Below are 22,129 nucleotides of genomic sequence, written 5' to 3'. Positions count from 1 at the left end.
AAGTGAGGGATACAGAGGCTCAAGAGAGTGATTCAGAGGCTTAAGACAGTGATGCAGAGGCTTAAGAGAGGGATACAGAGGCTCAAGCGAGGGATGCAGAGGCTCAAGAGAGGGATGCAGGGGCTCAAGAGAGGGAGTCAGAGGCTCAAGTGAGGGATGAAGAGGCACAAGAGAGTGATGCAGAGGCTGAAGAGAGTGAAGCAGAGGCTCAAGAGAGTGATGCAGAGACTCAAGAGAGTGATGCAGAGGCTCAAGAGTGTGATGCAGAGGATCATGAGAGTGATGCAGAGGCTCGAGGGAGTGATTCAGAGGCTTACGAGAGTGATGCAGAGAATCAAGAGAGTGATGCAGAGGCTCGAGAGAGTTATGCAGAGGCCTCAAGAGAGGGATTCAGAGACTTAAGAGAGTGTTGCAGAGGCTCAAAAGAGGGATGAAGAAGCTGAAGAGAGTGATGCAGAGGCTCAAGAGAGGGATGCAGAGGCTCAAGAGAGGGATGCAGAGGCTCAAGAGAGTGATGCAGAGGTTTAAGAGAGTGAGGCAGAGGCTTGGGAGAGGGATGCAGAGGCTCAAGAGAGTATTACAGAGAATTAAGAGGGTGATGCAGAGGCTCAAGAGAGTGATGCAGAGGCTTGAGAGAGGGATGAAGGGGCTAAAGAGAGTGGTGCAGAGGCTCAAGAGAATGATTCTGAGGCTTAAGAGAGTGATGCAGAGTGTTAAGAGAGTGATGCAAAGGCTTAAAAGAGGGATGCAGAGGCTCAAGAGAGGGATGCAGAGCCCCCAAGAGAGGGAAGCAGAGGCTCAAGAGAGCGATGCAGAGGATCAAGTGAGAGATGTAGAGGCAAAAAAAAGGGATGCAGAGGCTCTTGAGAGTGATGCAGAGGCTCAAGAGAGGGACGCAGAGGCTGAAGAGAGTGATGCAGAGGCTCTAGAGAATGATGCAGAGGCTCAAGAGACTGATGCAGAGGCCCAAGAGAGTGATGCAGAGGTTCAAGAGAGTGATGCAGAGGCTCGAAAGAGTGATGCAGAGGCCTCAAGAGAGCGATTTAGAGGCTTAAGGGAGTGATGCAGAGGCTGAAGAGAGTGTTGCAGAGGCTCACGAGAGGGATGCGGAGGCTCAAGAGAGTGATGCAGAGGCTCAAGAGAGTTGTGCAGAGCCTCAAGAGAGTGATGCAGAGGGTTACGAGCGTGATGCAGAGGATCAAGAGAGGGAAGCAGAGGCTTAAGAGAGTGATGCAGAGGCTGAAGAGAGTAATGCAGAGGCTCTAGAGAGTGATGCAGAGGCTCAAGAGAGTGATGTAGAGGCCCAAGAGAGTGATGCAGAGTACCAAGAAAGTGATGCAGAGGCTCGAGAGAGAGATGCAGAGGCCTTAAGAGAGGGATTTAGAGGCTTAAGGGAGTGATGCAGAGGCTGAAGAGAGTGTTGCAGAGGCTCAAGAGAGTGATGCAGAGGCTCAAGAGAGTGATGCAGAGGCTCAAGAGAGTGATGCAGATGCTCAAGAGAGTGATGCAGAGGCTCAAGAGAGTGATGCAGAGACTTAAGAGAGGGATGCAGAGGCTCAAGCGAGGGATGTAGAGGCTCAAGAGAGTGATACAGAGGCTCAAGAGAGTGATGCAGAGGATCAATAGAGTGATACAGAGGCTCGAGAGAGTGATTCAGAGGCTTACAAGAGTGATGCAGAGAATCAAGAGAGTGATGCAGAGGCTTCAGAGAGGGATGGAGAGGCTTAAGAGAGGGATGCAGAGGCTCAAGAGAGGGATGCAGGGGCTCAAGAGAGGGATGCAGAGGCTCGGGTGAGGGATGCAGAGGCACAAGAGAGGGATGCAGAGGCTCTTGAGAGTGATGCAGAGGCTCAAGAGAGGGATGCAGAGGCTTAAGTGAGTGATGCAAAGGCTCAAGAGAGGGATGCAAAGGCTCATGAGAGGGATGCAGGAGTTCAAGAGAGAGATGCAGAGGCTCAAGAGAGGGATGCAGAGGCTCAAGAGAATGATGTAGAGGCTTAGGAGAGGGATGCAGAGGCTCAACAGAATGATGCAAAGGCTCAAGAGAGTGATGCAGAGGATCAAGAGAGTGATGCAGAGGCTCAAGAGAGTGATGCAGAGGATCAAGAGAGTGATACAGACCCTCTGCATCCCTCTCTTGTGCCTCTTCATCCCTCTCTTGAGCCTCAGCATCCCTCTCTTAAGCCTCTGCATCACTCTCTTAAGCCTTTGCATCACTCTCTTGAGCCTCTGCATCCCTCTCTTATTCCTCTGCAACACTCTTTTCAGCCTCTGCATCACTCTCTTAAGCCTCTGCATCTCTCTCTTCATCCTCTGCATCACTCTCTTGAGCCTCTGTATCACTCTCTTGAGCCTCTACATAACTCTCTTTAGCCTCTGCATCCCTCTCTTAAGCCTCTGCATCACTCTCTTGAGCATTTGCATCACTCTCTTGAGCCTCTGCATCCCTCTCTTAAGCCTCTGCAACACTATCTTCAGCCTCTGCTTCCCTCTCTTGAGCCTCTGCATCACTCTCTTGAACTCTTGCATCTCTTCCATGAGCCTCTGCATCCCTCACTTGAGACTTTGCATCACTCTCTTAAGCCTCTGCATCCCAGTCTTGAGCCTCTGCGTCACTCTCAAGAGCCTCTGTATCCCTCTCTTGTGCCTCTGCTTCCCTCACTTGAGCCTCTGCATCCCTCTCTTGAGCCTCTGCATCCCTTTCTTGAGCCTCTGCATCCCTCTCTTAGGCCTCTGCATCACTCTTTTAATCCTCTGCATCACTCTCGTAAGTATCTGAATCACTCTGTTGAGCCTCTGCATCACTCTCTTGAGCCTCTACACCACTCTCTTGAGCCTCTGCATCCCTCTCTTAAGCCTCTGCATCACTCTCCTGATCCTCTTCATCCCTCTCTTAAGCCTCTGCATCACTCTCTTGAGCCCTTGCATCATTCTCTTGAGCCTCTGCATCCCTCTCTTAAGCCTCTACATCATTCTCATGTGCCTCTGCATCACTCTCTTGAACCTCTGCATCACTCTCTTAAGCCTCTGCATCTCTCTCTTCAGCCTCTGCATCCCTCTCTTGAGCCTCTGCATCCCTCTCTTGAGCCCCTGCATCCCTCTCTTGAGCCTTTACATCCCTCTCTTGAGCCTCAGCATACCTGTCTTAAGCCTCTGCATCACTCACTTGAGCCTTTACATCACTCTCTTCAGCCTCTGCATCCCTCTCTTATGCCTCTGCAACACTCTTTTCAGCCTCTGCATCACTCTCTTCAGCCTCTGCATCACTCTCTTGAGCCTCTTTATCACTCTTTTGAGCCTCTACATACCTCTCTTTAGCCTCTGCATCCCTCTCTTAAGCCTCTGCAACACTATCTTCAGCCTCTGCATCACTCTCTTAAGCCTCTGCATCCCTCTCTTGAGCCTCTGCATCCCTCTCTTAAGCTTTTTCAACACTCTCTTCAGCCTCTGCATCACTCTTTTGAGGCTTTGCATCACTCTTCTGAGCCTCTGCATCCCTCTCTTGTGCCTCTGCATCCCTCACTTGAGCCTCTGACTCCCTCTCTTGAGACCCTGCATCCCTCTCTTGAGCCTCTGCATCCCTCGCTTGAGCCTATGTATCCCTCTCTTAAGCCTCTGTATCACACTCTTAAGCCTCTGCATCACTCTCGTAAGCCTCTGAATCACTCTCTTGAGCCTCTGCATCCCTCTCTTGAACTCTTGCATCCCTCTCATGAGCCTCTGCATCCCTCTCTTAAGCCTTTGCATCACTCTCTTAAGCCTCTGCATCCCTCTCTTGAACCTCTGCATCACTCTCAAGAGCCTCTGCATCCCTCTCTTGTGCCACTGCATCCCTCAATATAGCCTCTGCATCCCACTCTTGAGCCTCTGCATCCCTCTCTTGGGCCTCTGCATCCCTCTCTTGAGCCTCTGCATCCCTGTCTTAAGCTTCTGCTTCACTCTCATAAGCCTCTGCATCACTCTCTTAAGCCTCTGAATCACTCTTTTGCGCCTCTGCGTCACTCTCTTGAGCCTCTGCATCACCCTCTTAAGCCTCTGCATTACTCTCTTGAGCCTCTGCATCCCTCTCCTAAGCCTCTGCCTTACTCTCTTAAGCCTCTGCATCACTCTCTTGAGATTCTGTTTCTCTCTCTTGAGCCTCTGCATCACTCTCTTAAGTCTCTTCATCCCTCTCATGAGCCTCTGCTACACTCTCTTCAGCCTCTACCTCACTCTCCTAAGCCTCTGAATCCCTCTCTTGAGGCCTCTGCATAACTCTCTCGAGCCTCTGCATCACTCTCTTGATTCTCTGCATCACTCTCGTAAGCCTCTGAATCACTCTCTCGAGCCTCTGCAACACTCTCTTGATCCTCTGCATCACTGAAAATATGTCAATTACTGAGTAAGGCGATGGATCACATTTTGCCCAGGCCATCCCTGCAGTTTTCAAAATATTCCAAACATCCCCAATTCGACCCTTGAGCCATATTTTGGAGCCAACGTTTGGCTTTCTGCATGCATTCGCAGTTTGAAATTACGACTTTTCATACCGAAAATAGGCCAATTACTGAAAGCGGCGTTGGATAACATTTTGCCCAAACCCTCCCTGCAGTTTTCAAAATATCCTAAACATCCCAAATTCGACGCTTGAGCAATATTTTGGAGCCAAATTCTGGCTCTCTGCATGTATTTGCTTTTTGAAATTACGACTTTTCATACCGAAAATATGCCAATTACTGAAAGCGGCGATAGATCACATTTTGCCCAAACCCTCCTTGCAGTTTCCAAAATATCCGAAACATCCCAAATTCAACGCTTGAGCCATATTTTGGAGCCAAATTCTAGCTCTCTGAACGTATTCGCAGTTTGAAATTACGAGTTTTTATACCGAAAATATGCCAATTACTGAGAGAGGCGATGGATCACATTTTGCCCAAACCATCCCTGCAGTTTTCAAAATATCCCAAACATCCCAAATTCGACGCTTGAGCCATATTTTGGAGCCAAATTCGGGGTCTCTGCACGTGTTCGCAGTTTGAAATTATTTCATTTTATACCGAAAATATGCCAATTACTGAAAGCGGCGATTGATCATATTTTCCCAAACTCTCCCTGCAGTTTCCAAAATATCCCAAATATCGCACATTCAACGCTTGAGCCATATTTTGGAGCCAAATTCTAGCTCTCTGCACGTATTCGCAGTTTGAAATTACGACTTTTTATACCGAAAATATGCCAATTACTGAGAGCAGCGATGGATCACATTTTGCCCAAACCATCCCTGTAGTTTTCAAAATATCCAAAACATCCCAAATTTGACCCTTGAGAATTATTTTGGAGCTAAATTCAGGCTCTCTGCACGTATTCTCAGTTTGAAATTAAGACTTTTTATCCCAAATATCCCAAATTTGACGCTTGAAAATAAGCCAATTACTGAAAGCAGCGATGGGTCAAATTTTGCCCAAACCCCCCGGCAATTTGCAAAATATCCCAAACATCCCAAATTCGACCCATGAGCTATATTTTGGAGCCAAATTCTGGCTCTCTGCACGTTTTCGCTGTTTGAAATTACGACATATTATAACGAAAACATGACAATTACTGAAAGCGGCAATGGATCACATTTTGCCCAAACCCTCCCTGCAGTTTTCAATATATCCCAGGTATCCCAAATTCGACGCTTGAGCCATATTTTGGAGCCAAATTCGGGCTCTCTGCACGTATTAGCAGTCTGAAATTATTTCATTTTCTACCGAAAATATGCCAATTACTGATTGCTACGATTGGTCACATTTTGCTCAAACCCCCCTGCAGTTTTCAAAATATCCCAAACATCCCAAGTTCGACCCATGACCTATTTTTTTGGAGCCAAATTCTGGCTCTCTGCACGTATTAGCAGTTTGAAATTATTTCATTTTCTACCGAAAATATGCCAATTACTGATTGCGACGATGGGTCACATTTTGCCCAAACCCCCCTGCAGTTTTCAAAATATCCCAAACATCCCAAGTTCGACCAATGACCTATTTTTTGGAGCCAAATTCTGGCTCTCTGCACGTATTAGCAGTTTGAAATTATTTCATTTTCTACCGAAAAAAATGCCAATTACTGAGTGCGGCGTTCGATCACATTTTGCCCAGGCCATCCCTGCAGTTTTCAAAATATCCCAAACATCCCGAATTAAACCCTTGAGCCATATTTTGAAGCCTACGTTTGGCTTTCTGCATTTATTCGCAGTTTGAAATTACGACTTTTCATGCCGAAAATATTCCAATTACTGAAAGCGGAGATGGATAACATTTTGCCCAAACCCTCCCTGCAGTTTTCAAAATATCCTACACATCCCAAATTCGACGCTTGAGCCATATTTTTGAGCCAAATTCCGGCTCTCTGCACGTATTCGCAGTTTCAAATTACGACTTTTTATATCGAAAATATGCCAATTACTGAAAGCGGCGATGGATCACATTTTGCCCAAACCCTCCCTGCAGTTTCCAAAATATCCCAAATATCCCAAATTCAACGCTTGAGCCATAATTTGGAGCCAAATTCTGGCTCTCTGCACGTATTCGCAGTTTGAAATTACGACTTTTTATACCGAAAATATGCCAATTAATGAGAGCGGCGATGGATCACATTTTTCCCAAACCTTCCCTGCAGTTTTCGAAATATCCCAAACATCCCAAATTCGACCCTTGAGAATTATTTTGGAGCTAAATTCTGGCTCTCTGAACGTATTCGCCGTTTGAAATTACGACTTTTTATACCGAAAACATGACAATTCCTGAAAGCAGCGATGGATCAAATTTTGCCCAAACCCTCCCTGTAGTTTTCAAAATATCTCAAACATCCCAAATTCGAAGCTTGAGCCATATTTTGCAGCCAAATTCGGGCTCTCTGCACGTATTAGCAGTTTGAAATTATTTCATTTTCTACCGAAAATATGCCAATTACTGATTGCGTCGATGGGTCACATTTTGCCCAAACCCCCCTTCAGTTTTCAATATATCCCAAACATCCCAAATTTGACGCTTGAGCCATATTTTGGAGCCAAATTCGGGCTCTCTGCACGTAATAGCAGTTTGAAATTATTTCATTTTCTACCGAAAATATGCCAATTACTGAGTGAGGCGATGGATCACATTTTGCATAAAGCCGTCCCTGAAGTTTTCAAAATATCCCAAACATCCCAAATTCGACGCTTGAGCCTTATTTTGGAGCCAAATTTTGGCTCTCTGCACATATTCGCAGTTTGAAATTACGAATTTATACACCGAAGATATGTCAATTACTGAGAGCGGCGATAGGTCAAATTTTGCCCAAACGCCCCTGCAGTTTTCAATATATCCCAAACATCCCAAATTTGACGCTTGAGCCATATTTTGGAGCCAAATTCGGGCTCTCTGCACGTAATAGCAGTTTGAAATTATTTCATTTTATACCGAAAGTATGCCAATTACTGAGTGCGGCGTTGGATCTCATTTTGCCCAGGCCATCCCTGCAGTTTTCAAAATATCCCAAACATCCCCGATTCGACCCTTGAGCCATATTTTGGAGCCAACGTTTGGCTTTCTGCATGTATTCGTAGTTTGAAATTACGACTTTTCATACCGAAAATATTCCAATTACTGAAAGCTTCGATGGATAACATTTTGCCCAAACCCTCCCTGCAGTTTTTTAAATATCCTACACATCCCAAATTCGACGCTTGAGCCATATTTTCGAGCCAAATTCCGGCTCTCTGCACGTATTAGCAGTTTGAAATTACGACTTTTTATACCGAAAATATGCCAATTACTGAAAGCGACGATAGATCACATTTTGCCCAAACCCACGATTCAGTTTTCAAAAAATCCCAAGCATCCCAAATTCGACCCTTGAGCCATATTTTGGAGCCAAATTCTGGCTCTCTGCACATATTTGCAGGTTGAAATTACGACATTTTATACCGGAAATATGTCAATTACTGAAAGCAGCGATGGGTCACATTTCGCCCAAACCTCCCCCCCCCCTGCAGTTTTCAAAATATCCCAAACATCCCAAATTCGACGCTTGAGCCTTATTTTGGAGCCACATTCGGGCTCTCTGCACGTATTCGCAGTTTGAAATTACGTCATATTATACCAAGAATATGCCAATTACTGCGAGCGGCGATGGATCACATTTTTCCCAAACCCCCTTGCAGTTTTAAAAATGTCCCTAACATCCCAAATTCAACCTTTGAGCCAAATTTTGGAGCCAAATTGTGGCTCTCTGCACATATTCGCAGTTTGAAATTACGACTTTTTGTACCGATACTATGTCAATTACTGAGAGCAGCGATAGGTCACATTTTGCCCATACCCCTTCCTTGTAATTTTCAAAATATCCCAATCATCCCAAATTCGACCATTGATAATTATTTTGGAGCCAAATTCTGGCTCTCTGCAAGTATTCGCAGTTTGAAATTACGAATTTTTATCCCAAACATCCCAAATTTGACGCTTGAAAATATGCCAATTACTGAAAGAAGCGATGGGTCACATTTTGCCTAAACCCACCCCCTGCAGTTTGCAAAATATCCCAAACATGCCAAATTCGACCTTTGAGCCATATTTTGGAGCCAAATTCTGGCTTTCTGCGCTTATTCGCAGTTTGAAATTACGACTTTTTTATACCGAAAACATGACAATTACTGAAAGCGGCGATGGATCACATTTTGCCAAACCCTCCCTGCAATTTTCAAAATATCCCAAACATCCAAAATTCGACGCTTGAGCCATATTTTGGAGCCAAATTCGGGGTCTCGGCACGTGTTCGCAGTTTGAAATTATTTCATTTTATACCGAAAATATGCCAATTACTGAGTGCCGCGTTAGATCACATTTTGCCCAGGCCATCCCTGCAGTTTTCAAAATATCCCAAACATCCCAAATTCGACGCTTGAGCCATATTTTCGAGCCAAATTCGGGCTCTCTGCACGTATTCACTGTTTGAAATTACGACTTTTTATACCGAAAATATGCCAATTACTGAAAGCGGCGATGAATCACATTTTGCCCAAACCCTCCCTGCAGTTTTCAAAATATCCCAAACATCCCAAATGCAACGCTTGAGCCATAATTTGGAACCAAATTCTGGCTCTCTGCACGTATTCGCAGTTTGAAATTACGAATTTTTATACCGAAAATATGCCAATTACTGACAGCGGCGATGGATCACATTTTGCCCAAACCTTCCCTGTAGTTTCCGAAATATCCCAAACATCCCAAATTCGACCCTTGAGAATTATTTTGGAGCTAAATTCTGGCTCTCTGAACGAATTCGCAGTTTGAAATTACGACTTTTTATACCGAAAACATGACAATTACTGAAAGCGGCGATGGATCACATTTTGGAGCCAAATTCGGGGTCTGTGCACGTGTTCGCAGTTTGAAATTATTTCATTTTATACCGAAAATATGCCAATTACTGAGTTCGGCGTTGGATCACATTTTGCCCAGGCCATCCGTGCAGTTTTCAAAATATCCCGAACATCCCCAATTCGACCCTTGAGCCATATTTTCGAGCCAACTTTTGGCTTTCTGCATGTATTCGCAGTTTGAAATTACGACTTTTCATACCGAAAATATTCCAATTACTGAAAGCGGCGATGGATAACATTTTGCCCAAACCCTCCCTGCAGTTTTCAAAATATCCTACACATCCCAAATTCGACGCTTGAGCCATATTTTTGAGCCAAATTCCGGCTCTCTGCACGCATTCGCAGTTTCAAATTACGACTTTTTATACCGAAAATATGCCAATTACTGAAAGCGGCGATGGATCACATTTTCCCAAACCCTCCCTGCAGTTTCCAAAATATCCCAAATATCCCAAATTCAACGCTTGAGCCATAATTTGGAGCCAAATTCTGGCTCTCTGCACGTATTCGCAGTTTGAAATTACGACTTTTTATACTGAAAATATGCCAATTACTGAAAGCAACGACGCATCACATTTTGCCCAAACCCCCTTGCAGTTTTAATATATCCCAAACATCCTAAATTCGACCCTTGGATTTTGGATTTTGGAGCCAAATTCTGGCTCTCTGCACGTATTCGCAGTTTGAAATTATGACTTTTTATAATGAAAATATGCCAATTACGGAAAGCGGCGATGGATCACATTATGCCCAAACCCTCCCTGCAGTTTTAAAAATATCCCAAACATCCCAAATTCGACCATTGAGCCATATTTTCTAGCCGAGTTATTGCTTTCTGTAGGTATTTGCAGTTTGAAAAACGACTTTTTATACCGAAAATATGCCAATTACTGAAAGCGACGATAGATCACATTTTGCCCAAACCCACCATTCAGTTTTCAAAAAATCCCAAGCATCCCAAATTCGATCCTTGAGCCATATTTTGGAGCCAAATTCTGGCTCTCTGCACATATTTGCAGGTTTAAATTACGACATTTTATACCGAAAATATATCAATTACTGAAAGCAGCGATGGGTCACTTTTCGCCCAAACCCCCCCCCCCCCCCTTTGCAGTTTTCAAAATATCCCAAACATTCTAAATTCGACGCTTGAGCCATATTTTGGAGCCACATTCGGGCTCTCTGCACGTATTCGCAGTTTGAAATTACGTCATTTTATACCGAGAATATGCCAATTACTGAGAGCGGCGATGCGTCACATTTTGCACAAACCCCCCTGCAATTTTCAAAATTTCCCAAACATCCCAAATTCAACCCTTGAGCCAAATTTTGGAGCCAAATTGTGGCTCTCTGCACATATTCGCAGTTTGAAATTACGACTTTTTGTACCGATACTATGTGAATTACTGAGAGCAGCGATAGGTCACATTTTGCCCATACCCCTTCCTTGTTATTTTCAAAATATCCCAATCATCCCAAATTCGACCATTGAGAATTATTTTGGAGCCAAATTCTGGCTCTCTGCAAGTATTCGCAGTTTGAAATTACGAATTTTTATCCCAAACATCCCAAATTTGACGCTTGAAAATGTGCCAATTACTGAAAGAAGCGATGGGTCACATTTTTCCCAAACCCCTTTGCAGTTTGAAAAGTATCCCAAACATGCCGAATTCGACCTTTCAGCCATATTTTGGAGTCAAATTCTGGCTTTCTGCGCTTATTCGCTGTTTGAAATTACGAATTTTTATATTGAAAACATGACAATTACTGAAAGCGGCGATGGATAACATTTTGCCGAAACCCTCCCTGCAGTTTTCAAAATATCCCAAACATCCCAAATTCGACGCTTAAGCCATATTTTCGAGCCAAATTCGGGCTCTCTGGACGTATTCACTGTTTGAAATTACGACTTTTTATACCGAAAATATGCCAATTACTGAAAGCGGCGATGAATCACATTTTGCCCAAACCCTCCCTGCAGTTTTCAAAATATCCCAAACATCCCAAATGCAACGCTTGAGCCATAATTTGGAACCAAATTCTGGCTCTCTGCACGTATTCGCAGTTTGAAATTACGAATTTTTATACCGAAAATATGCCAATTACTGACAGCGGCGATGGATCACATTTTGCCCAAACCTTCCCTGTAGTTTCCGAAATATCCCAAACATCCCAAATTCGACCCTTGAGAATTATTTTGGAGCTAAATTCTGGCTCTCTGAACGAATTCGCAGTTTGAAATTACGACTTTTTATACCGAAAACATGACAATTACTTAAAGCGGCGATGGATCACATTTTGTAGCCAAATTCGGGGTCTGTGCACGTGTTCGCAGTTTGAAATTATTTCATTTTATACCGAAAATATGCCAATTACTGAGTTCGGCGTTGGATCACATTTTGCCCAGGCCATCCGTGCAGTTTTCAAAATATCCCGAACATCCCCAATTCGACCCTTGAGCCATATTTTGGAGCCAACTTTTGGCTTTCTGCATGTATTCGCAGTTTGAAATTACGACTTTTCATACCGAAAATATTCCAATTACTGAAAGCGGCGATGGATAACATTTTGCCCAAACCCTCCCTGCAGTTTTCAAAATATCCTACACATCCCAAATTCGACGCTTGAGCCATATTTTTGAGCCAAATTCCGGCTCTCTGCACGCATTCGCAGTTTCAAATTACGACTTTTTATACCGAAAATATGCCAATTACTGAAAGCGGCGATGGATCACATTTTCCCAAACCCTCCCTGCAGTTTCCAAAATATCCCAAATATCCCAAATTCAACGCTTGAGCCATAATTTGGAGCCAAATTCTGGCTCTATGCACGTATTCGCAGTTTGAAATTACGACTTTTTATACCGAAAATATGCCAATTAATGAGAGCGTCGATGGATCACATTTTTCCCAAACCTTCCCTGCAGTTTTCGAAATATCCCAAACATCCCAAATTCGACCCTTGAGAATTATTTTGGAGCTAAATTCTGGCTCTTTGAACGTATTCGCAGTTTGAAATTACGACTTTTTATACCGAAAACATGACAATTATTGAAAGCAGCGATGGATCAAATTTTGCCCAAACCCTCCCTGCAGTTGTCAAAATATCCCAAACATCCCAAATTCGACGCTTGAGCCATATTTTGGAGCCAAATTCGGGGTCTCTGCACGTGTTCGTAGTTGAAATTATTTCATTTTATACCGAAAATATGCCAACTACAGAGTGCGGTGATGGACCACATTTTGCCCAGGCCCTCCCTGCAGTTTTCAAAATATCCCAAACATCCCAAATTTGACCCTTGAGCCATATTTTGGAGCCAAATTTTGGCTTTCTGCATGTATTCGCAGTTTGAAAAAACAACTTTTCATACCGAAAATATGCCAATTACTGAAATCGGCGATGGATCACATTTTGCCCAAACCCTCCCTGCAGTTTTCAATATATCCTAAGTATCCCAAATTCAACGCTTGAGATATATTTTGGAGCCTAATTCTAGCTCTCTGCACGTATTCGCAGTTTGAAATTACTACTTTTTATACCGAAAATATGCCAATTACTGAGAGCAGCGATGGATCACATTTTGCCCAAACCATCCCTGTAGCTTTCAAAATATCCCAAATATCCCAAATTCGACCCTTGGGAATTATTTTGGAGCTAAATTCTGTCTCTCTGCACGTTTTCGCTGTTTGAAATTACGATATTTTATAATGAAAACATGACAATTACTGAAAGCGGCAATGGATCACATTTTGCCCAAACCCTCCCTGCAGTTTTCAATATATCCCAAGTATCCCAAATTCGACGCTTGAGCCATATTTTGGAGCCAAATTCGGTCTCTCTGCACGTATTAGAAGTGTGAAATTATTTCATTTTCTACCGAAAATATGCCAATTACTGATTGCGACGATGGATCACATTTTGCCCAAACCCCCCTGCAGTTTTCAAAATATCCCAAACATCCCAAGTTCGACCCATGACCTATTTTTTGGAGTAAAATTCTGGCTCTCTGCACGTATTAGTAGTTTGAAATTATTTCATTTTCTACCGAAAAAATGCCAATTACTGATTGCGACGATGAGTCACATTTTGCCCAATTCCCCCTCCAGTTTTCAATATATCCCAAACATCCCAAATTCGACGCTTGAGCCATATTTTGGAGCAAAATTCGGGCTCTCTGCACGTATTAGCAGTTTGAAATTATTTCATTTTCTACCGAAAATATGCCAATTACTGAGTGCGGCGATGGATCACATTTTGCATAAAGCCGTCCCTGAAGTTTTCAAAATATCCCAACCATCCCAAATTCGACGCTTGAGCCATATTTTGGAGCCAAATTTTGGCTCTCTGCACATATTCGCAGTTTAAAATTACGAATTTATACACCGAAGATATGTCAATTACTGAGAGCGGCGATAGGTCACATTTTGCCCCCCCCCCCCTGCAGTTTTCAAAATATCCCAAACATCCCAAATTCGACGCTTGAGCCATATTTTCGAGCCAAATTCGGGGTCTCTGCACGTTTTCGCAGTTTGAAATTATTTCATTTTATACCAAAAATATGCCAATTACTGAGTGCGGCGTTGGATCACATTTTGCCCAGGCCATCCCTGCAGTTTTCAAAATATCCCAAACATCCCCAATTCGACCCTTGAGCCATATTTTGGAGCCAACGTTTGGCTTTCTGCATGTATTCGCAGTTTGAAATTACGACTTTTCATACCGAAAATATTCCGATTACTGAAAGCGGCGATGGATAACATTTTGCCCAAACCCTCCTTGCAGTTTTCAAAATATCCTACACATCCCAAATTCGACGCTTGAGCCATATTTTCGAGCCAAATTCCGGCTCTCTGCACGTATTCGCAGTTTCAAATTACGACTTTTTGTACCGAAAATATGCCAATTAATGAGAGCGTCGATGGATCACATTTTTCCTAAACCTTCCCTGCAGTTTTCGAAATATCCAAAACATCCCAAATTCGACCCTTGATAATTATTTTGGAGCTAAATTCTGGCTCTCTGAACGTATTCGCAGTTTGAAATTACGAATTTTTATACCGAAAACATGACAATTCCTGAAAGCAGCGATGGATCAAATTTTGCACAAACCCTCCCTGCAGTTTTCAAGATATCCCAAACATCCCAAATTCGACGCTTGAGCCATATTTTGGAGCCAAATTCGGGGTCTCTGCACGTATTCTCAGTTTGAAATTACGACTTTTTATCCCAAATATCCCAAATTTGACGCTTGAAAATAAGCCAATTACTGAAAGCAGCGATGGGTCACATTTTGCCCAAACCCCCCGGCAGTTTGCTAAATATCCCAAACATCCCAAATTCGACCCTTGAGCTATATTTTGGAGCCAAATTCTGGCTCTCTGCACGTATTCGCTGTTTGAAATTATGACATTTTATAATGAAAACATGACAATTACTGAAAGCGGCAATGGATCACATTTTGCCCAAACCCTCCCTGCAGTTTTCAATATATCCCAAATATCCCAAATTCGAAGCTTGAGCCATATTTTGCAGCCAAATTCGGGCTCTCTGCACGTATTAGCAGTTTGAAATTATTTCATTTTCTACCGAAAATATGCCAATTACTGATTGCGACGATGGGTCACATTTTGCCCAAACACCCCTGCAGTTTTCAATATATCCCAAACATCCCAAATTCGACGCATGAGCCATATTTTGGAGCCAAATTCGGGCTCTCTGCACGTATTAGCAGTTTGAAATTATTTCATTTTCTACCGAAAATATGTCAATTCCTGAGTGCGGCGATGGATCACATTTTGCATAAAGCCGTCCCTGAAGTTTTCAAAATATCCCAAACATCCCAAATTCGACGCTTGAGCCATATTTTGGAGCCAAATTTTGGCTCTTAGCACATATTCGCAGTTTGAAATTACGAATTTATACACCGAAGATATGTCAATTACTGAGAGCGGCGATAGGTCACATTTTGCCCCCCCCCCTTGCAGTTTTCAAAATATCCCAAACATCCCAAATTCGACGCTTGAGCCATATTTTCGAGCCAAATTCGGGGTCTCTGCACGTGTTCGCAGTTTGAAATTATTTCATTTTATACCGAAAATATGCCAATTACTGAGTGCGGCGTTGGATCACATTTTGCCCAGGCCATCCCTGCAGTTTTCAAAATATCCCAAACATCCCCAATTCGACCCTTGAGCCATATTTTGGAGCCAACGTTTGGCTTTCTGCATGTATTCGCAGTTTGAAATTACGACTTTTCATACCAAAAATATTCCAATTACTGAAAGCTTCGATGGATAACATTTTGCCCAAACCCTCCCTGCAGTTTTCAAAATATCCTACACATCCCAAATTCGACGCTTGAGCCATATTTTCGAGCCAAATTCGGGCTCTCTGAACGTATTAGCAGTTTGAAATTACGACTTTTTATACCGAAAATATGCCAATTACTGAAAGCAGCGATGGGTCACATTTCGCCCGAACCTCCCCCCCCCCCCTGCAGTTTTCAAAATATCCCAAACATCCCAAATTCGACGCTTGAGCCTTATTTTGGAGCCACATTCGGGCTCTCTGCAGGTATTCGCAGTTTGAAATTACGTCATATTATACCGAGAATATGCCAATTACTGCGAGCGGCGATGGGTCACATTTTGTCCAAACCCCCTTGCAGTTTTAAAAATGTCCCTAACATCCCAAATTCAACCTTTGAGCCAAATTTTGGAGCCAAATTCTGGCTCTCTGCACGTATTCGCACTATGAAATTACGACTTTTTATACCGAAAATATGCCAATTAATGAGAGCGGCGATGGATCACATTTTTCCCAAACCTTCTCTGCAGTTTTCGAAATATCCCAAACATCCCAAATTCGACCCTTGAGAATTATTTTGGAGCTAAATTCTGGCTCTCTGAACGTATTCGCAGTTTGAAATTACGAATTTTTATACCGAAAACATGACAATTCCTGAAAGCAGCGATGGATCAAATTTTGCACAAACCCTCCCTGCAGTTTTCAAGATATCCCAAACATCCCAAATTCGACGCTTGAGCCATATTTTGGAGCCAAATTCGGGGTCTCTGCACGTATTCTCAGTTTGAAATTACGACTTTTTATCCCAAATATCCCAAATTTGACGCTTGAAAATAAGCCAATTACTGAAAGCAGCGATGGGTCACATTTTGCCCAAACCCCCCGGCAGTTTGCTAAATATCCCAAACATCCCAAATTCGACACTTGAGCTATATTTTGGAGCCAAATTCTGGCTCTCTGCACTTATTCGCTGTTTGAAATTACGACATTTTATAATGAAAACATGACAATTACTGAAAGCGGCAATGGATCACATTTTGCCCAAACCCTCCCTGCAGTTTTCAATATATCCCAAATATCCCAAATTCGAAGCTTGAGCCATATTTTGCAGCCAAATTCGGGCTCTCTGCACGTATTAGCAGTTTGAAATTATTTCATTTTCTACCGAAAATATGCCAATTACTGATTGCGACGATGGGTCACATTTTGCCCAAACACCCCTGCAGTTTTCAATATATCCCAAACATCCCAAATTCGACGCATGAGCCATATTTTGGAGCCAAATTCGGGCTCTCTGCACGTATTAGCAGTTTGAAATTATTTCATTTTCTACCGAAAATATGTCAATTCCTGAGTGCGGCGATGGATCACATTTTGCATAAAGCCGTCCCTGAAGTTTTCAAAATATCCCAAACATCCAAAATTCGACGCTTGAGCCATATTTTGGAGCCAAATTTTGGCTCTTAGCACATATTCGCAGTTTGAAATTACGAATTTATACACCGAAGATATGTCAATTACTGAGAGCGGCGATAGGTCACATTTTGCCCCCCCCCCTTGCAGTTTTCAAAATATCCCAAACATCCCAAATTCGACGCTTGAGCCATATTTTCGAGCCAAATTCGGGGTCTCTGCACGTGTTCGCAGTTTGAAATTATTTCATTTTATACCGAAAATATGCCAATTACTGAGTGCGGCGTTGGATCACATTTTGCCCAGGCCATCCCTGCAGTTTTCAAAATATCCCAAACATCCCCAATTCGACCCTTGAGCCATATTTTGGAGCCAACGTTTGGTTTTCTGCATGTATTCGCAGTTTGAAATTACGACTTTTCATACCAAAAATATTCCAATTACTGAAAGCTTCGATGGATAACATTTTGCCCAAACCCTCCCTGCAGTTTTCAAAATATCGTACACATCCCAAATTCGACGCTTGAGCCATATTTTCGAGCCAAATTCGGGCTCTCTGAACGTATTAGCAGTTTGAAATTACGACTTTTTATACCGAAAATATGCCAATTACTGAAAGCAGCGATGGGTCACATTTCGCCCGAACCTCCCCCCCCCCCTGCAGTTTTCAAAATATCCCAAACATCCCAAATTCGACGCTTGAGCCTTATTTTGGAGCCACATTCGGGCTCTCTGCAGGTATTCGCAGTTTGAAATTACGTCATATTATACCGAGAATATGCCAATTACTGCGAGCGGCGATGGGTCACATTTTGTCCAAACCCCCTTGCAGTTTTAAAAATGTCCCTAACATCCCAAATTCAACCTTTGAGCCAAATTTTGGAGCCAAATTCTGGCTCTCTGCACGTATTCGCACTAGGAAATTACGACTTTTTATACCGAAAATATGCCAATTAATGAGAGCGGCGATGGATCACATTTTTCCCAAACCTTCCCTGCAGTTTTCGAAATATCCCAAACATCCCAAATTCGACCCTTGAGAATTATTTTGGAGCTAAATTCTGGCTTTCTGAACGTATTCTCAGTTTGAAATTACGACTTTTTATCCCAAATATCCCATATTTGACGCTTGAAAATAAGCCAATTACTGAAAGCAGCGATGGGTCACATTTTGCCCAAACCCCCCGGCAGTTTTCAATATATCCCAAACATCCCAAATTCGACGCTTGAGCCATATTTTGGAGCAAAATTCGGGCTCTCTGCACGTATTAGCAGTTTGAAATTATTTCATTTTCTACCGAAAATATGCCAATTACTGAGTGCGACGATGGATCACATTTTGCATAAAGCCGTCCCTGAAGTTTTCAAAATATCCCAAACATCCCAAATTCCATATTTTGGAGCCAAATTCTGGCTTTCTGCACATATTCCCAGTTTTAAATGACGAATTTATACACCGAAGATATGTCAATTACTGAGAGCGGCGATAGGTCACATTTTGCCCAAACCCCCCCCCCCTTCAGTTTTCAAAATATCCAAAACATCCCAAATTCGACGCTTGAGCAATATTTTGGAGCTAAATTCGTGGTCTCTTCACGTGTTCGCAGTTTGAAATTATTTCATTTTATACCGAAAATATGCCAATTACTGAGTGCGGCGTTGGATCACATTTTGCCCAGGCCATCCCTGCAGTTTTCAAAATATCCCAAACATCCCCAATTCGACCCTTGAGCCATATTTTGGAGCCAACGTTTGGCTTTCTGCATGTATTCGCATTTTGAAATTTCGACTTTTCATACCGAAAATATTTCAATTACTGAAAGCTTCGATGGAAAACATTTTGCCCAAACCCTCCCTGCAGTTTTCAAAATATCCTACACATCCCAAATTCGACGCTTGAGCCATATTTTCGAGCTAAATTCCGGCTCTCTGCACGTATTCGCAGTTTGAAATTACGACTTTTTATACCGAAAATATCCCAATTACTGAAAGCGACGATAGATCACATTTTGCCCAAACCCACCATTCAGTTTTCAGAAAATCCCAGGCATCCCAAATTCGACCCTTGAGCCATTTTTTGGAGCCAAATTCTGGCTCTCTGCACACATTTGCAGGTTGAAATTACGACATTTTATACCGAAAATATGTCAATTACTGAAAGCAGCGATGGGTCACATTTCGCCCCCCCCCTGCAGTTTTCAAAATATCCCAAACATCCCAAATTCGACGCTTGAGCCTTATTTTGGAGCCACATTCGGGCTCTCTGCAGGTATTCGCAGTTTGAAATTACGTCATATTATAACGAGAATATGCCAATTACTGAGAGCGGCGATGGGTCACATTTTGCCCAAACCCCCCTGCAGTTTTCAAAATTTCCCAAACATCCCAAATTCAACACTTGAGCCAAATTTTGGAGCCAAATTGTGGCTCTCTGCACATATTCGCAGTTTGAAATTACGACTTTTTGTACCGATACTATGTGAATTACTGAGAGCAGCGATAGGTCACATTTTGCCCATACCCCTTCCTTGTAGTTTTCAAAAAATCCCAATCATCCCAAATTCGACCATTGAGAATTATTTTAAAGCCAAATTCTGGTTCTCTGCAAGTATTCGCAGTTTGAAATTACGACTTTTTATCCCAAACATCCCAAATTTGACGTTTGAAAATATGCTAATTACTGAAAGAAGCGATGGGTCACTTTTTGCCCAAACCCCCATGCAGTTTGCAAAATATCCCAAACATGCCAAATTTGACCTTTGAGCCATATTTTGGAGACAAATTCTGGCTTTTTGCGCTTATTCGCAGTTTGAAATTACGAATTTTTATACCGAAAATATTCATTTTACTGAAAGCGGCGATGGATCACATTTTGCCCAAACCCTCCCTGCAATTTCCAAAATATCCCAAATATCCCAAATTCAACGCTTGAGCCATAATTTGGAGCCAAAATTCTGGCTCTCTGCACGTATTCGCAGTTTGAAATTACGAATTTTTATACCGAAAATATGCCAATTAATGAGAGCGGCGATGGATCACATTTTTCCCAAACCTTCCCTGCAGTTTTCGAAATATCCCAAACATCCCAAATTCGTCCCTTGAGAATTATTTTGGAGCTATATTCTGGCTCTCTGAACGTATTCGAAGTTTGAAATTACGACTTTTTATACCGAAAACATGATAATTACTGAAAGCAGCGATGGATCACATTTTGCCCAAACCCTCCCTGCAGTTTTCAAAATATCTCAAACATCCCTAATTCGAAGCTTGAGCCATATTTTCGAGCCAAATTCGGGGTCTCTGCACGTGTTCGCAGTTTGAAATTATTTCATTTTATACCGAAAATATGCCAATTACTGAGTGCGGCGTTGGATCACATTTTGCCCAGGCCATCCCTGCAGTTTTCAAAATATCCCAAACATCCCCAATTCGACCCTTGAGCCATATTTTGGAGCCAACTTTTGGCTTTCTGCATGTATTCGCAGTTTGAAATTACGACTTTTCATATCGAAAATATTCCAATTACTGAAAGCGGTGATGGATAACATTTTGCCCAAACCCTCCCTGCAGTTTTCAAAATATCCTACACATCCCAAATTCGACGCTTGAGCTATATTTTCGAGCCAAATTCCGGCTCTCTGAACGTATTCGCAGTTTGAAATTACTAATTTTTATACCGAAAACATGACAATTCCTGAAACCAGCGATGGATCAAATTTTGCCCAAACCCTACCTGCAGTTTTCAAAATATCACAAACATCCCAAATTCGACGCTTGAGCCATATTTTGGAGCCAAATTCGGGGTCTCTGCATGTATTCTCAGTTTGAAATTACGACTTTTTATCCCAAATATCCCAAATTTGACGCTTGAAAATAAGCCAATTACTGAAAGCAGCGATGGGTCACATTTTGCCCAAACCCCCCGGCAGTTTGCTAAATATCCCAAACATCCCAAATTCGACCCTTGAGCTATATTTTGGAGCCAAATTCTGGCTCTCTGCACGTATTCGCTGTTTGAAATTACGACATTTTATAATGAAAACATGACAATTACTGAAAGCGGCAATGGATCACATTTTGCCCAAACCCTCCCTGCAGTTTTCAATATATCCCAAATATCCCAAATTCGAAGCTTGAGCCATATTTTGCAGCCAAATTCGGGCTCTCTGCACGTATTAGCAGTTTGAAATTATTTCATTTTCTACCGAAAATATGCCAATTACTGATTGCGACGATGGGTCACATTTTGCCCAAACCCCCCTGCAGTTTTCAATATATCCCAAACATCCCAAATTCGACGCTTGAGCCATATTTTTGAGCCAAATTCGGGCTCTTTGCACGTATTAGCAGTTTGAAATTATTTCATTTTCTACCGAAAATATGCCAATTATTGAGTGCGGCGATGGATCACATTTTGCATAAAGCCGTCACTGAAGTTTTCAAAATATCCCAAACATCCCAAATTCGACGCTTGAGCCATATTTTGGAGCCAAATTCTGGCTCTCTGCACATATTCGCAGTTTGAAATTACGAATTTATACACCGAAGATATGTCAATTACTGAAAGCGGCGATAGGTCACATTTTGCCCAAACCCCCCCCCCCTGCAGTTTTCAAAATATCCCAAACATCCCAAATTCGACGCTTGAGCCATATTTTCGAGCCAAATTCGGGGTCTTTGCACGTGTTCGCAGTTTGAAATTATTCCATTTTATACCGAAAATATGCCAATTACTGAGTGCGGCGTTGGATCACATTTTGCCCAGGCCATCCCTGCAGTTTTCAAAATATCCCAAACATCCCCAATTCGACCCTTGAGCCATATTTTGGAGCCAACGTTTGGCTTTCTGCATGTGTTCGCAGTTTGAAATTACGACTTTTCATACCGAAAATATTCCAATTACTGAAAGCGGGGTTGGATCACATTTTGCCCGGGCCATCCCTGCAGTTTTCAAAATATCCCAAACATCCCCAATTCGACGCTTGAGCCATATTTTGGAGCCAAATTCTGGTTCTCTGCACATATTCG

Source organism: Procambarus clarkii, chromosome 67 (genome assembly GCF_040958095.1).
Source record: "Procambarus clarkii isolate CNS0578487 chromosome 67, FALCON_Pclarkii_2.0, whole genome shotgun sequence".
NCBI lineage: Eukaryota > Metazoa > Arthropoda > Malacostraca > Decapoda > Cambaridae > Procambarus > Procambarus clarkii.
Note: the sequence above shows the minus strand (reverse complement) of the source record.